Genomic DNA, 15768 nt, shown 5'->3' with positions numbered 1-15768 from the left:
GCACAGGGAACCCTCAGTGAGGGCTCTCCCCACCCCACCCCTTCCTTCTACAGGATGAAACAGCCTTGCCGTTGTGTCAAACAAGAGAATGTTAGGAGTCAGGCGGGAACCCACAGCACGGTTTTGAAAAAATATACCACCTTGACTTTCAATTTAAAGAAAATAGCTACTTCTGATAGAATAGTCTGAAAGAACAGATGCGTTCTGAAATGGAAGTTTCATTTGTGGCTTTGATGGAAAACAACCTGTCAGATTCCAGCTGGAATACAGGGCTGCCAAGGCCTCTGATCCAGCCTCCAGGTAGACTTGGGGCCTCTCCTCAACCTAGCGCTCCCCGCCCCCACGTGAGGCCTCTGGGCTGGGCTTTCCCTTCCCTACACTGTGCTCTCGCACCAGACACGGCAGCCTGTCCTATTCCCCGGCGACAGCAGGCAGACAGACTTTCTGGAAAGTACAACAGAAAAAAATACCAAAAAATCCATTGTGATTTCCCGTGAGAATCCTTTCTCATTAAAAAGAATGCAGGCAGACAGACAGACAGATTGAGGTCTACATGCGTGCACCATGGAGCACGTGCGTACACATGCATCAGAACACCTTGCCCACATGAATGGTTTGGCACTTGGAAAGTCCACTTCAAACTATTTCAGTGGGAAAGTGAGAATTTCACGTTCTTACCCCTGACGAATATACCCTAACCGTTTCTTGGTGTGAAATCCATTTGCTGAGTAACAGTGTCCTCCCCCATCCTGAGAGAAACACGTGGATTGGGGGAAGGGGTAGAAAAAGAATCTAAATTGAGATTTTACTTCCTTGGATGAACTTACTCTGAGACTAAATTCACACATTGACAACTGCAATTTCCCTGTTGCCTGCACGGCGTGTTCTAGTGCTAATGTATTAAAATTTGAATCTTTTTTTAAGTGCTCTGAGATGATTTATCCCAGCTTATCTGTACTTGCTAAATGGTATTTGCACATTGAGGCTTCATTTGGCCTGTTCCATAGTAGCGTCCTAAAAGGAGTGTCAGCGGGGGGTACAGACATCTTCAGAATTAATACTCAGGCAGGGCTGTGCTTGATCTAATGCCATCAAGAAGTGACCTTCTGCCACAATGCAGCACTTTGATTTTATCTTTCAAAATTAGCCCAGCTCCCAAAGTGCCCAGGATTAGCAATAATCCATCCCCTTAATGACTGCTGGGAAAGCTCCAGGAGACGCTCATAAGGTCTCTCCAATGAGGAGTTCTGCCATTATAGACTTATATTTCATGGGCTCCACTGGAGCCAGATCAATATTAGAAACTGTTAGGGAGCATCCTTCCTCCTCTAAATTTTCACATGGGAAGAAAAACCAAAAAAAAAAAAAAAAAAAAAAAAAAGCCTTCCTTTTTCCATCTTAAAATGTAACTCATTTTAGCAATATCGTCATCAATCAGCGGAGTCTTAGCACCTTCGAAAAATGGTGGCTACAGCACTATATATAGAGACAGACAGGCCAACAGCTCCTTCCCCTGCATGGGCTGCTGTCTCATTTAGAACGATGAAGCATAGACAAGGAAAATGCCAAATTGGAGACAGGAAGCTTAACATAGTTTTGCTTATATATTGATGATAAACTGGCGAATTTGTGATTTTTGTTGCCATTAAAAAGTGAAAGGATTTCGTTGAGAAATGCCCACCTCACACCCAGGGGGGCAGTTAACTTCTTGGTGATGAGCCTGTCACAGGATATCACCTTCTGTCTGCCCCCCAGCCTCAAACCAACACCCCCGAACTTGCTTGGCCAGTTTATTCACCCGTTTACCTCACCCCTGCTGGGCTTGCCACCTGCTCAGTAATCTAAGTATCTCTCTCTCTCTCTCTCTCTCTCTACCAGTTCCTGAGTGCTCTTGATTCTGATGTTAATAGGCATTACTTCAAACTTATAAATTTCTGCATAGATGTTGTATGAGTTTCCAAAGGCTGCTATTACTAAGCATCAGGAATTGGGTGCCTTCCAACAACAGAAATCGATTCTCCAACAGCTCTGGAGGCCAAAAGTCCAAACTGAAGGTATAGGAAAATCTGTGCTCCTCCAAAGGCTCTGGGGAATCCTTCTAAGGCTCTTAGAATCCTTCTAAGCTATAATCCTAGTTCCTGGTAGTTGTTGGCAATCCCTTGGCTAGTACTGTCCTATTACTCTAGTCTCTGTGTCCAACCTCATGAGGCCTTGTTCTCTGTGTGTCCAAATTTCCCTCTTCTTATAAGGACACCAGCTATTGGATTAAGGTCCATCCTAACCCAGTATGACTTTATTTTAATGTGGTTACATCTGCAAAGACCCGATTTCCAAATAAGGTCACATTCACAGGTACCAGGGTTAGGAGTTTGGTATATCTTTTGTGGGACACAACTCAACCCATAAAAAGATGTTTGAGGTTGTCTGGATTTTATTTGAACTTGAGTTACAAGTAAACTCATTGTTATTGGTTTGTTTTGACCTGTCTTTCAGTTTGTGCAGCTATAGCTATAGATTAATTAGTAGAATCCATAGACAAGAGAGCTGTGACAAGACTGCCCCTCTTCTGGCCTTTCATAGGTAGGGTCACTCACCTGGTGGGTCAGAACAATGCCCTGAGATAATTTGAGCAATGCATTGGTGAGCAGTGCATTTGACAGAACCTGTCTTGAAATCCTTTGAATAAGATAAAATATATGGTCTGAAGGACATAGATGGTTGTGTTTTTAATTGATAGAACTGTCCTGTCCAAGAGGTACTGATGTATAGATCGTGTTGGAGGAGATTGCTATTAGACTTGGCCCATGAGGTCCCTGAAGGGAGGGACGGTTTCTGCGCTGAGTCATGCCAATAAGGTTCTTCCTTGGATTCTGTAGAGTTGAGTGTGACTAAAAATGCCCATTTGAGAATGCGGATGGTGTGTGGCTGAAATTATCCGGTAGGAAAACAAGGATCCACAAGGATTTTTAGCAGAATGGATTGTATCCAAGAAGATAAAATTGAATTGGTATTAACAAAAAGTTGTGCTTTAGGTATTTTTATATTAAAAAGAAAGCCAGTTTTACCAGCTTAGTCAGGAGTAATGTCGTTTTAACGATAGAACATGTGAACATTTTAGTTGACTGCAGGCTTCTTGTGAGATGCGGCTCATTTGCTGTCTGGACTGTAGGCATGTCATATGTGATAAAACCTTTCAGACCCTCTGATTGAACATGGCAAATGTTGACTGAAGAAAAAAGTTAAAATGAAAAATGTTCTTCAAAATTCACAAAACTACTGTAGAAGTCTAGTAAGTATAGTGCAGAAGAATAGACAAAATTAAATAATTGGGCTTTCACATGATTTTTGTAAGTTGGTAGCATTCATACTTTCGAAGTTATGAGAGTTTAAAAGTGCACGAAGACTTGTGGGATACCGTGAGTGTGTGTCCATGTGTGTGCATGCACGTGTGTGCATAACGTCCTATTTCTGGGGAATGCCAGTCCAGCTTCTCCCTGCACCAGACACACCTGTCTGGAGTGCAGTGTTCTTCCTGGGTATGGGATTCTAGTAGGAACATTTCCTGGGCTTCTCTTATGTACCCCCTGGTGTTGGGTGCCCAGAATCCACTTGGTAAACATTTCTAGAAATGCTCTATCATGACTACATTCCAGGACCCATATCCTGAATGAGATGAGACAGGAGTTGCTTTAGGTACCATTCACCAAGCAATGATCCCTGAGTGGTTTTCCCAACTCTGGGTAGTAAGAAAATGGGGTTAGAACCAAGAAGAGTAGGAACAGTATGGAGTAGGATTAGAAGGCAGGTGGAGTTAAGCTCCATGTCCTACTTGTTGTGTGGTCTTTGTATCTCCGAGCCTGCTTCCTATTCTGTGAAACACCTTTTTTTCTGGGTCGTAATGGACCTCAAATGAGATAATAAATGTCAAAGCACGTTCGAAACTGTGTTCCTTATTACTTAGTGAATGATGTTAGTGAGTGACACCTCAGCTGAAATATCCCTCCTAGTGGACTGCAGCTGGACTCAGCCACGTAGGTTCATTTGCAGGCCTTAATTGGAGGCAGATGTCACCAAGAGTTGGTTTGAGTGCTCTTTAGAACCAAAAAGCAATTATCTATTGCTTTCTTCCCACTCTCAACTTTTAGTCCTGTGGTGGAGGTAAGAGGGAATTGAGGGACCTTTGAAAATATCCACTCTTCTCTGGAGGGAATCTCTGGAAGATTAAACCAAACCACATTTAGAACCAGTCAGACTTTTCAAATGGACAACGTTCAGGGGTCCCAGCCTGTATGTCCACATGGATTTGGGTCAAAGGAATTTTTGATGGCCCACCACCCTGCCCCAGGGCTGGTGATGCTGGGGAAACCACGAGGTCGTTGTGAACAGCAGGAAAATGCTCAGAGTCTGGATAGAGACCAGGCCTCCTCACACAGTGGGTTTTGAGCTACTGCGAACAAAATTCATTCGTTCTTGTACGCATCGATTCATTTGTTCAATAGGCTTACCTAACTTAGCAGGTGCCAGGGAATACGGTAAGCACAAATAACTATCACCCTTGACACTTACATGAAATAGGACCCATCGTGCGACTTTTAATATTGCTTATGTCTAAAGATGTCAAAGGATCTCTGGTACTGAACTTTCACTCAAAATATTACTTGCCGCTCATTGCTGTAGTGTATTTTATTCCTTTGGAGAAATATTGTGGGAGATGACTAATGGGGTCACAACAGACTGACTTCTCTTTATAGATTTAAATTTTAATTAGATTATATGACCAGTTTAAATTGAATTTGTGGGCACATTTCTTTGAGATGCGTAGTACTTCATGCTGGAATATTTTATTGTTTCCATAAATGTTAATTCTAGGAATGTATAGTTCTTATTTAAAAAAAAAAAACAATAGCTGTCTTGTTGAATAATTGCCAAGTTTCTGTGACATTTCATAGTCATGCAGAAAATCTGGTATAATCTTGACTTCGTTGATTTATAGAATGCAGCCTGATGCTTGAAGTAGAGGGTTTTAAGGTTTTTGTTTGTTTGTCTTGAGTTCCAGAGAGCACATTGGTAATGTGCTTTGCTCTTGTCAGCAAGTTCCCATTCACCTCTTAGCAATGGTAAACCTAGAGCGGTTCTGAGACTTTCTCCACCATAGCTACACTTCAGCTCATGCATAAATATAAAGTTCCCCAGAACATAGTGATATTTCCAAATTTCATAGCTGCAAAGCTACGGAGACATATAGAGTATTATACTTCGGAGACAAGCTCTAACTCCAGCACAAGCTAGTTCCTTTGCTACGAATAGATGATTTTCTACTTAGGAAATCAAGACGTTGTATAACACACGCAGTCTTTCCTTTACACTTTCTCTTCTGGTCTGCACAGGCTTCTTTTCATTGTACTCAGTCACAGTGACACCTGAACTGTTGACGCGGAAATACCCTACACATATAATGCTGGAAACGACTGCCGCACGGTAGGAGTCTTGGAGGCCATCAGCCCACCGCCTTGCCCAGTGCAGAAATCCCCCACACGGCATTGCGACAGCTGCTCGTTCTTCCCCAGCTAGAACCCTCTGTCTTGCAGCCTACAACTATGTAAGAAGGCCAATCCCATTGTCCAACACTGCTGATTTTTTTTTATAAGTTCTTTCTTATTTGGGGCCCCAATGACTCTCTCTCTAGCTTGTACACAGAGGTTCTGATTCTGCCTTTTGGGGGAATAAATACCACCCACTGCCTTCACTCGCAGAAGATGAGCTGGAGTCATAGACCACCGGGATGATCAATAAAATAAAACTATTTTATTTGCCTTTCCTCCTAAACCAAAATGTCTCTGTATCTTTCCCCCTCCTTCTCTCATGTTTCAAAGGAAGAAGAACCTCTCGTTCTTTCTAAAGGTAAATGCAGTGTTCTTGATTTTGTTTTCTCTCTTCTTTATGACCTTGCCTTATCAGTGTTCCTTTCCTATTCTTCTTGGAAATTTGTTCTTTTACCCTATCTTCACTGTCTCTTTCTCCTCAGCCTGCAGCCACGACTAAATTTCTCCTTTTCTCAAAGGACCTTCAGTCATCTCTATCATCTTACCAAACCATAGTGCCCTTTCTCTGCCAAACAGCTTTAAACGGCAAAATTGCTTAAAAAAAAAAAAAAAGAAGAGGCACCTGGGTGGCTCAGTCATTAAGCGTCTGCCTTCAGCTCAGGGTGTGATCCCGGTGTTCTGGGATCGAGCCCCACATCAGGCTCCTCCACTGGGAGCCTGCTTCGTCCTCTCCCACTCCCCCTGCCTGTGTTCCCTCTCTCGCTGGCTGTCTCTCTCTGTCAAATAGATAAATAAAATATTTAAAAAATAAAAAATTTAAAAAAATTTAAAAAAAGAAAGAAAAAGAAAGAGCAGCAAAATTACTCTCCTTGAGGTCCCCATGTCCTCATCCTGACTTACTTTGTATACCTTTGAGTAAATAGTACGTTGAAAACATGAGAATTATGGGGAGTCTTTTTTCCTTAAAAAATTGTTTTCCACTAGGTTTTTAAAGTTATGCAGTGGTAGAAGTTCTTCTTTTCCCACTGTATGACGCTTAGGCACAAATCTCAAGACTTTTCTCTTCCCTCCTAAGATAGTAAAAAGTATTATGGACTCTTCAAGCTACAAATCACCATCTCAATCCAGAAATGAAAATATCTAGTCCCATGCAATAGTGATTCAAGATTGGAATTCTTTTTCCATACGCACCCAGGGCCCAATGTAGTGAGTCCCTTCTCTGAAGGAAAAAGGTAGGGTTCCCTTTTTCACGTACCTCCTCCCTGTTGTTTTTGATCCTTTCAGGGTCGGACTAGAGAAGGGTGGAGAAGAGCAGGGTGATGAGAAAGGGGAGGTGGGGAGTTCTTACATGACAGCACAGTTGTTAGATGGCTTCAGGCTGTCTGGGCCCACAGATGTTATATTAAGCCAACTTCTCTTATGGGTTTTTTTATGGGTTCTTCAGGGACTCTCACTGGGAACATTCCACTCTTCTTTGATGTGGTCAGTTCAGATTCTTCCAGTTTTGGGTGTTTCTGCCTTAGCCCTTGTTTTCCAAAGCTCTCCCTGTTGGCCTCAGATGATCCTCTTGGGAAGAATTTAAGTTAGCTCCATGCCAACTCACAGCCTCAGATCCATCAACACATTCACTTGTTCTTTCCCCCTGACAACAGGCCACCCGATGCAACCAAGCCTCCTTTACTCTGCTGCCAATGGTTCTCCAGTGAAAGCCAAACACTCAACCACCAGTATGTTACTTCCCTCCATCTGCAGATGACACTAACCAGTCTCTTCAGATCTCCCAGTGAAGCCCTAACTGAGATGAAGAGAAGTGTCTCCCTCTTTTGGAATGAGGGAATTCATAGCACAGCTCTCTTTGAAGAAGTCCTTCTCACAAATCCCCTTTCCTTGATAATGTTATGCCTTTTATACCTTTGAAATGGGTAAGAAAAATTAGGCATGTAATTTGTTCACATCTACTTTGAAATTTCTAGAAGGTGATCTACCTCGCAATTTACTTTGATGTCTGATACACATCTCCTTGCAGTCTAGGCGAAAGTTCCATTTTGAATCCTGTGACATTTGTGACTGCCTTCCAGTCCTACCACATAGGTAATAGTTCCATAAACAAGGATAACCTTCAAATCGCTATATCCGATGCCCTTTTTTCCTTTTTCCTCCCCAACTTCTTTGTGGCATTTGACACTTTTGAGGATTCCCTCCTTGAAATTATCCTCTCTTGTCCTTCATGGGGTTTTGCTGCTCTGGTCTTCTGCCTCTCTTCTTGACTGCTCCTGAGCTCCTTTCAGATTTGTTTTGCCATGTATCCCTTAATAATTGTTCCCGAAGATTCATTCCTCAACCCTTTTTTTCTACTTAATTACTTTCAATTCCTAGCCAAGTTCATCTACCTTAATGGTTTCAGCAATGATGGTTATGGTAGACAGTGACGGTGACAAATGGCAACCAGATGGTATGCAATAAGCAAAGTCTTTGAAGTATGTATAATTTTCCCAATTTTACAATTAAGGAAATTAAAGCTTTGATGATAAATAATTTGTCCAAGGCCACACAGCTAGTTAGTGTTGAAGGCAGAGTTCAAACCCAAGTTTATGTTTGACAATACACTCTTACTCTCTAAGTACACCTCCTCTCAAATCTCCATCTCTAACTCTGCCTTCTCTCATGGGTTCCAGAACCATCTTTCCAACTTGCTAGTGTGAATTTCCTTATGGGTTATTCCACAGCCACTTGGGATTCAGCATATCCCACAACTGAACTCATCATCTTCTGAGTCAATTTTATCCCTCCCTCTGTGTTTCCTGTTCGTGGCATCAGCGTTCTCTTTAACACCAACGTTAAAACACATGGAGGTGTCTTTTACTTCCCCTCACCTTTACTCCTCATATACCGTATTTTGTCGCCTGCTTTCAATGCCACCACCATTATTTTAGGTCAGTTCCTCATATCTCTTGCTTAGACTCTTACAATGATGCTTTAACTTGCTTTCCTGGCTTCAGTCTTTAATTGTCCCACACGTTTGTACACAGGTTGATTCTCCTATATTCACTTCAATAACCATCCCCTGCCCAGACACTCTTTGGCATGTCATTCTAGGACAGTAGTAATTCAGCGTTGTTGTATCTTTCCAGCCTTCTCATTGCTTTATTCCTCTTCTGCACTCCAGCCGCAGTATTATTTGCTGGTCTCCCAAAAGCCATTTATTTTCAGTATCTCCGTCTCTGCTCATCCTGCCCCACCCACCTGGAATGCTCTTCTTCCTTTTCCCCATCACCACCCAGCAAACTCCCTTTTGCCTTTTGAAATTCAGTTCAGGGAAGTTGCCTTCCCCCATCTTGTTGGTTTCTGTCAATTACTGATTTCTCATTCTTTTTACAGATATTTATCCCATTTAATCCTCAGAAAAACTCTATGGTGTTGCTTTACAAATAAAGAAGGCCTAGTTACGATGAGTTAAGAAACTGCTTAAAGTCACACACCCAGTGGGTAACAGGGTTTGGATGAAAACTGGAGATCCCAGACTCTTTGCTTTCGTCTTACTTAATTGTTAGTGCCTTGGGGCTGGTCCTCTGTATCACTGATCTCTGTATCCCACAGCACCTATCACAGCGCTTTGAATCTAGTAAAAGCCCAAGAAATGTTAGCTGAGTCAGTGGATGCCAAAGGGATCGACTCCACCTGTCAACCTTGCAGACACTAGAGGACTGAGGCTCGACACTTCCCCAGAGCCGGTTTTTCCAGATTTCTTAGGAAAGTTCCTTCAACTGTTGCTCTTAAGACCACCCTACTCTCCTGATTACTTTTCTCTGGATGCTTTTCCGTCAGCAATATCCTTCGCAAAATAAACCCAGAACTGAATGCAGTACTCCTTGAAGGCTTCCAATAGCATAGAGAATACAAACTTATTTAATAGAGGCATCAAACTTGTTCAAATGCAGCCGAAATGTGATTATGCTTTCTGTTAGCGCCAGCCAAGCAGTGTGGGCTCATGGTTAGCTTGCGGTCAGCTGAATTCTCTGGGGCTTTCTGATGCCATGTCAAGCCAGGTTCTACTTGTTTAAATGCACAGCTGCACCTCCATCCGGTACTTTAATTGTATTCATGCCAGAGAGCACCTTATTAATTTTAGTCATTAATTCTGGCCATTTAAAAGCCTTAAGCATCCAAATTCTGCCTGAAGACAAATAACAGCAGAGGACAGTGTTGAAATAAGGTCTCTCTGATTGCCAGGCCCTTGCTTTTCCCAACGAAGTTATGCTGCTAGGGACCTCTCTAGCTAAGGACCAGTAGCACAGCTGCCTGAAAGCTCTCAGGCAAGAAGAAGAGAAATGAAAAGCTATAATAACCTTTCTATGTGTCCCCAGGGACGGCAGTGCAGGCAGCCTGAGGCCCAATGGCCTCCTTTGGCTGGGCCATTCTCTTCCTGTAGCAGGTAGCAGTCCCGTAAAGGACAACAGGTTCTTTTGTCCCCTGCACTGACCTGCCCATGCCCTCCGAGCGCAGGAGGGTACAGATAGGACTTTCCTCCTAACGTGTGTCCATGGGCCCTATGCACCGAGGTTTTTGTGCCTGTTTGAAATCTGCCAATTCAATTCCCCATACCAAGCATATGTGAAGCGCCCACTGTGTGTCAGGCATTCTTGGGCTTTAAACAAAGAAGTTCTGGAAAGTTAAATATCTACTTAGGGAAAGCAGATGAAGTGAACATTATTATGGAAAAGGACTTGATGTGAAGGTAATTCTAAAATCTAGTAACCTGAGTAATAACCGATATGAGTGTAGATACAGGTTGTCCCTCTAGATTTTCATTATAGTAACTGTTCTGAGTAGCTGGACTATAATAAGATACTGATGTTGTATGACCCTCTGCTGCCTAAAGCTAGATTTTCTTTCACGACAGCTCTGGAAAACAAACAAATGGATAAAGCTTTTAGTAAAAATAATGATCGCGAGTGTGACTTATCTTCATGTTTCCATAGGCAGATCACTGTGAACTCAGGAGTCCAACTTTTCTTGGAGACCTAAAACCGATCTGAGTAAGGATTTGTCTAAATTCATATGAATCTTAATCAAATAATCAGAACAAAGCCAAAGAAAAGCAGCAGCCTTGTCCAGAAGTGCCAGCCGTGGAATTGAAAGATACCACACCTGTAAGGTCAGGGGAGAGGGGCAAGTAAAGGCGAACCATTGTCAGGAGGTCAGGGTGAAAACTGGCATCGCTCTAATCAAAGACAAATTCAAGCTCGCCGTTTAGTTTGGCTCTTAAGATACACGAGGGCCAACGGATTCCGTGAGTGCGTTTTGCTCACTTGTGGGGCGTCCCACCGATATGGCAGCTGGGACATCTCACTGATATGACCACAGAGGTCCTTGCCCAACTGTTGAGAACTGAGGTTATAAAGCCTTTGAGTCGATTAGCTCTGGAGAACACAAAATTTCTTCTTTTACAGGCTTGCCTCTCAACCTTTGTGTCGGTTTAGGTAACTTGTATCTTAAGCCCTTTTTCTGTGTTCATTTCATACTTGATAGCCTTTCAACAGAATTACTCTAAGAATACCATTAGAAGTCAGAAGATGAGTTTGCACTATGATTAGTTGTTAAAACCTATGGAAAATTGAATACCTTCTTCTTCCTTAAGTGAGATAAAAAAATCTTCCCAATTGCAGTGGGTTTTCTAAATATGAAAATCAGGGTAGCTTCATATACTAAGTAGCAGAGTTAATCGAAAATTAACATGAATTCAATTTACCGTATCACTTATAGTAGGTGTGTGTGTGTGTGTGTGTGTGCACACACGTGTGCATATAGGTATAGATTCCACCCAATTTGGCTAATATTTGGTGAATACCTACCATGTGCCAGGCACTGTTCTGAGCATGAGGCATTTAACAGTGAACTAAAGAGACGAAAATTCTTGCCCACGTGGAGCTTATTAGGAGGGGAAGATATTTAATAAGCAAAATCATAAGCAAATTACATAGTGTGTCAGAAGCTAAGTGGGAGGAAGGAGAATGAAGTAGGGAAGAAGGGGAGTAGGGGGGTGGGATGTGGGAGGGTGGGGGTGGGGTGGACTTGTAAGTAACGTAGTTGGAGAAGACTTCAGTTAGAAGGCGGCATTTGAGCAAAGGCTTGAAGGAGGTGATGGAAGCATCCATGAAGATCCCAGAGGAAGAGTGTTGCAGGCTAAGGTTAACAGTGCAAGGAGCCTGAATGGGCATGTGCCCGATGTACAGCTGGCTAGAGCTCTATGGTTGCAGGCGGTCTGTAGGACTGCACTGGGATTCTGACACTAACGAGCCAGAGTTAGCACAGACTTCACAGGTGAAGGGCATGGTCCCCAGCAAGACCATCCTAATTTCAGATGCTACCTGCCAGTTCGGGGCTCCCCAGGCCACCCACACTTCTGACCAACTGGCTAGAAATTCAGCGGCCCCCGCAGTCCGCTCAGGTTTATTAGTGTGGTAGAGCAACTCACAGATCTCAGGAAAGCGCTATGCTGTAGTTGTGATTATAGCTTCATTATGAAGGATGTAACAAGGACCAGCCAAATGAAGAGACACACAGGGCGAGATCTGGAAGGGTCCCAGAGGGAGAGCTTCCATGCTCTCTCCCTGAGGAATCAGGACGCGTCACCCCCCTGGCACACTGATGTGTTCACCAACCAGGAAGCTCCACTGAGTTTGTACAGGCTTTACGGGGGATTCATTACCGTAAGCCTGGTTGATTGACTCACTGGCCACATGACTGAACTCAGTCTGCAGCTCTCCCACTGGGAGGAGGTCATGTGGCTATGCCATGGCTCAAAGCACACCCCACCCCCCATCACATGGTTAGTTTGGTATGACCATTTGGTATGACCCCCATCTTGGGTCATCTTCATTAGCTTAAACTTAGATGTGCTTTGAGGGACCTGCCATGAATGATATGGACATTCCTATCACTTGGGAAATTCCAAGGGTTTAGAAGCTCCCTCCCAGGAACCCAGGAACCCAGGAAAAACCAGACACGTTTTTTTAAATTTTTTTTTTAAAGATTTTATTTATTTATTTGAGAGTGCATACACGGTAGGAGGGGCAGAGGGAGAGGGAGAAGCAGATTCCCCACTGAGCAGGGATCCTGACTCAGGACTCAATCCCAGACACATTTCCTTATACAACACGGAGTCAAGATCTCAGAAAACATCCATGCTAATTATGTAATGATAACCATACCAACCACTTATAATGAGGAGAAAACAAGCAGAGAGTAACAAAAACAATGAACTTATCAAAGACTTTGAATCTTTGCAAACAGAGACAGGCAAAATGACTAGCTCTCAGCCCAGAAGGGCAGACTGACTCCTCTCCTGGGACACTTCCATCTCCAAGGTTGATTTCTGTATAAGAGTCGTAGAAATGTTTTAATAACTGTGTGGACAGTCTGCTCTTGGTGAAACGTGCTAATTGAGAGGGACCTGTGCCATGAATCATCTAAAGATGTGCATAATGCAAAAATCCTTTCCATCTTCTTGTTGAGTGTGCTTTGTATTTCACGCTCTGTACATTCCCTTCAGACAGATCATTTGGAAACTGGGTCACTTTTGCTCAGTAAAATTCCTCATGGTTAGAGTTGAAGGAACCTTCGGGGTTCTTCCATTTCCTATGTAAGGAAGTGGAGGGGAATTAAGTTGACTGGCCTGAGTACACCAGCTTGCCAGTGTTCGAGCTCAGCGAGGCTCGGAGCCAGGTTGCTGAAGTCCAGTCTCGGGTTTGTTCCGTTTGTGGGCTTGCTTCAGTTAGTCCGTCAGTGCATCGACCTCGACCTAAAATACATCTTCAAAAGAGCACCAGTCTTGGAGAAGGAGGGTCCTGCCCTTATCACCTGGGTGATCCTGAACAGAGTACCTCCCTCTCGGAGTCAGCCTCCACTGGAAACATGGAGACAAAAGTAGTACAGTCAGAACGAGTTGCCACGAGGATTTAATGAGATGATGTGGGTGAAAATCTCATTGCAGAGCTGTAACGTAATGGGCAAATATTACGATGTGGCATTATCATTATTATTTGGGTGCTTAGAAACCCTCTTCTCTTGGTTAAAGTGGAACAGATTTTAGATCTTTATTTGAACTATTTAAAAATATTTATCTGAACACTATGTTAGTGAATATGGGAGATGCCGATTTACGATAAAAAATTTCCCCCCCAGCAACTAACTCACGGACAGAGTCCCTCCACAGGTGGCAGCAGCACTTAATAAAATCGGATTAGAAAATGTATGAGGTCTGTGTAGCAACCCAAAGAGGAAGGCTCAGACTTTAAGCATGCGGTGATGCACTTTTGAATAGAATAGGACTCTTGAGGTTCCCTGACATCAAGATTAGATTTGCAAACAGTCCTTCCCTTCTGGCTAAGAGACTGTTACATTGTACAGCTCTCTCTCCTAGCTCCCGATACCGAGCTACATAAAGAACCTGCAAGTTTAGGTCAAGCATACCATTCTTTAGGTTTCCGGCGTGGAAGACACTAGCACAGAATAGGGCTGCGTAGCTTGAGGGTCACGTATAGTCACATTGGCTGTGGTATCTGCTTGCTTTGTTCTCCACACACAGTTAAAGCCCATGCACGTAAACTGATCTGCCAGCAACTATAACAGAGTGATGACAGCTATCCAAACAACATCAACAGCCAAAAACACACAAAACATTATTTTTGACTTAATGATAAAAAATTAACATAATTTTAATCAAAAAATGCATTGAACGTGGCTACGTGCAACTTAAAATACATTTTAAAATGGAGTTAAACTTTTTCTTAGGCTATTTTGCAGCCCAGGAAAAGTATTCTATCAAACCGAGAGATATCATGATTTCTACAATACCCTTAGGATGTTTCTGTTTCTTTGGACGGATCCTATAGCCTAGTTAATAGATGGCATCATTTCTGCAGCTCTGCCTTAACATGGTGAGAGCATTAGCATATTTTACATAGTCTTTTAAATCTGCTGCAGCTAATTATATAATTTCTCATCTTTGGTTTGAAAGCCAGCAGCAGGACTCTGTTTGAATTATTTAGAGTGATGTGAATTCTCTTGCTTTACTGTCTCTTCTCTAGCAGTTTGCAAAGGAACCTGGGCCCACGGTGCCTGTGGCAGGGACACTTTGAAAGAATCCTAGCCCCTCCTCTGTCTAGCAGACTTCCAAGAAGGACGGAAGGAGGGCCAGCCTCTAGCACATTAACGAATCTATAAGGTTGCCAATTAGGGCAAGGGAAACTTTGATTCTAAAATTCTTTGCTCATTTTTAGTTTTTGATGGTGGATTATTAGCAAGCAACCACTCGATTGTAGTGGATGGTTCTAAAAAATATTGTCTAAATTGGGGGGCGGCATCTTTGTCTGTAAAAAGCCATACCATAAATATTTGAGGCTTAACAAACCATATGTTTTTTGTTGCAGCTATTAGGCTCTACTGTTGTGGTTTGAAAACAGCCACGTAAACACGTGAGTGTGGCTGTATTCTAAGAAAATTTTAGAAGAATAGACTGTGGGCTGGATTGGGCTTGCAGGCTGTAGTTCGCTGAACCCATGATCAATAAAATCGTTGATGTTTAGTCTTCTGGGGAATATGCTCCTTCATGAGAACTTAATGAGGGGTATGGACCCGAACCTAGAAAAATAAACGTCTCATGTCGGGTATACACACACGCACGCACAATTCACACCTGTAAACCTTCCATTTCAAGAAGTTATGTATCCCCCAAACTTATCTGTGGATCCAGGTCAAGAACTCTTGACCTAGGTGGTGTTTTCCTGATGGAAAGTTTTTGTAGTGACCTGCTGGCTACTCTGGGACAGCCACTCCTTAAACAAAAAGAAAACTGGTTTTGCTTCTACATCACATCAGAAACTCTAGACTTTAATCAGATTCTACAGCTTGTCCATATAAACACAGAAGCGCTGCACTAGAAGGAGCAGTGGCAGACTCCAAGGGCTTTGAAGGGAAAAGCCCCGGACACGTTGGAAGGATAGGGAGGTATACTTGGGAAGGGACGGGAGTCAGAGGCAGCCAACTCGTGACGCTGAAGTGGAGTGCAGGGCCTGGGTGTGGGCCTGTAATTCCCGACACGGCTGCAATACCCACCTCCTTATGACCCCTCTTGCACCGTCCTGGCCCACGTTGTCCTCTCCTTTTGTTAGAACAGGGGCTGGTCTAACATCTACATTTGTTCTGCTTTTTCTTTTTCTCTTAT

The 15768-nt window shown here is 43.1% G+C and overlaps 1 protein-coding gene across 3 annotated transcripts in view; it reads left to right on the top strand.

Moving 5' to 3' along the window:
• Positions 1–15768, top strand: part of DCLK1 (doublecortin like kinase 1) — a 332328-nt gene that overhangs the window by 173824 nt on the left and 142736 nt on the right. The gene's annotated exons all lie outside the window — the stretch shown is intronic.

Source organism: Ursus maritimus, unplaced genomic scaffold, assembly GCF_017311325.1.
Source record: "Ursus maritimus isolate PB19 unplaced genomic scaffold, ASM1731132v1 scaffold_10, whole genome shotgun sequence".
NCBI classification, from domain to species: domain Eukaryota; kingdom Metazoa; phylum Chordata; class Mammalia; order Carnivora; family Ursidae; genus Ursus; species Ursus maritimus.
This window is presented reverse-complemented; position numbering and strand designations above follow the sequence as displayed.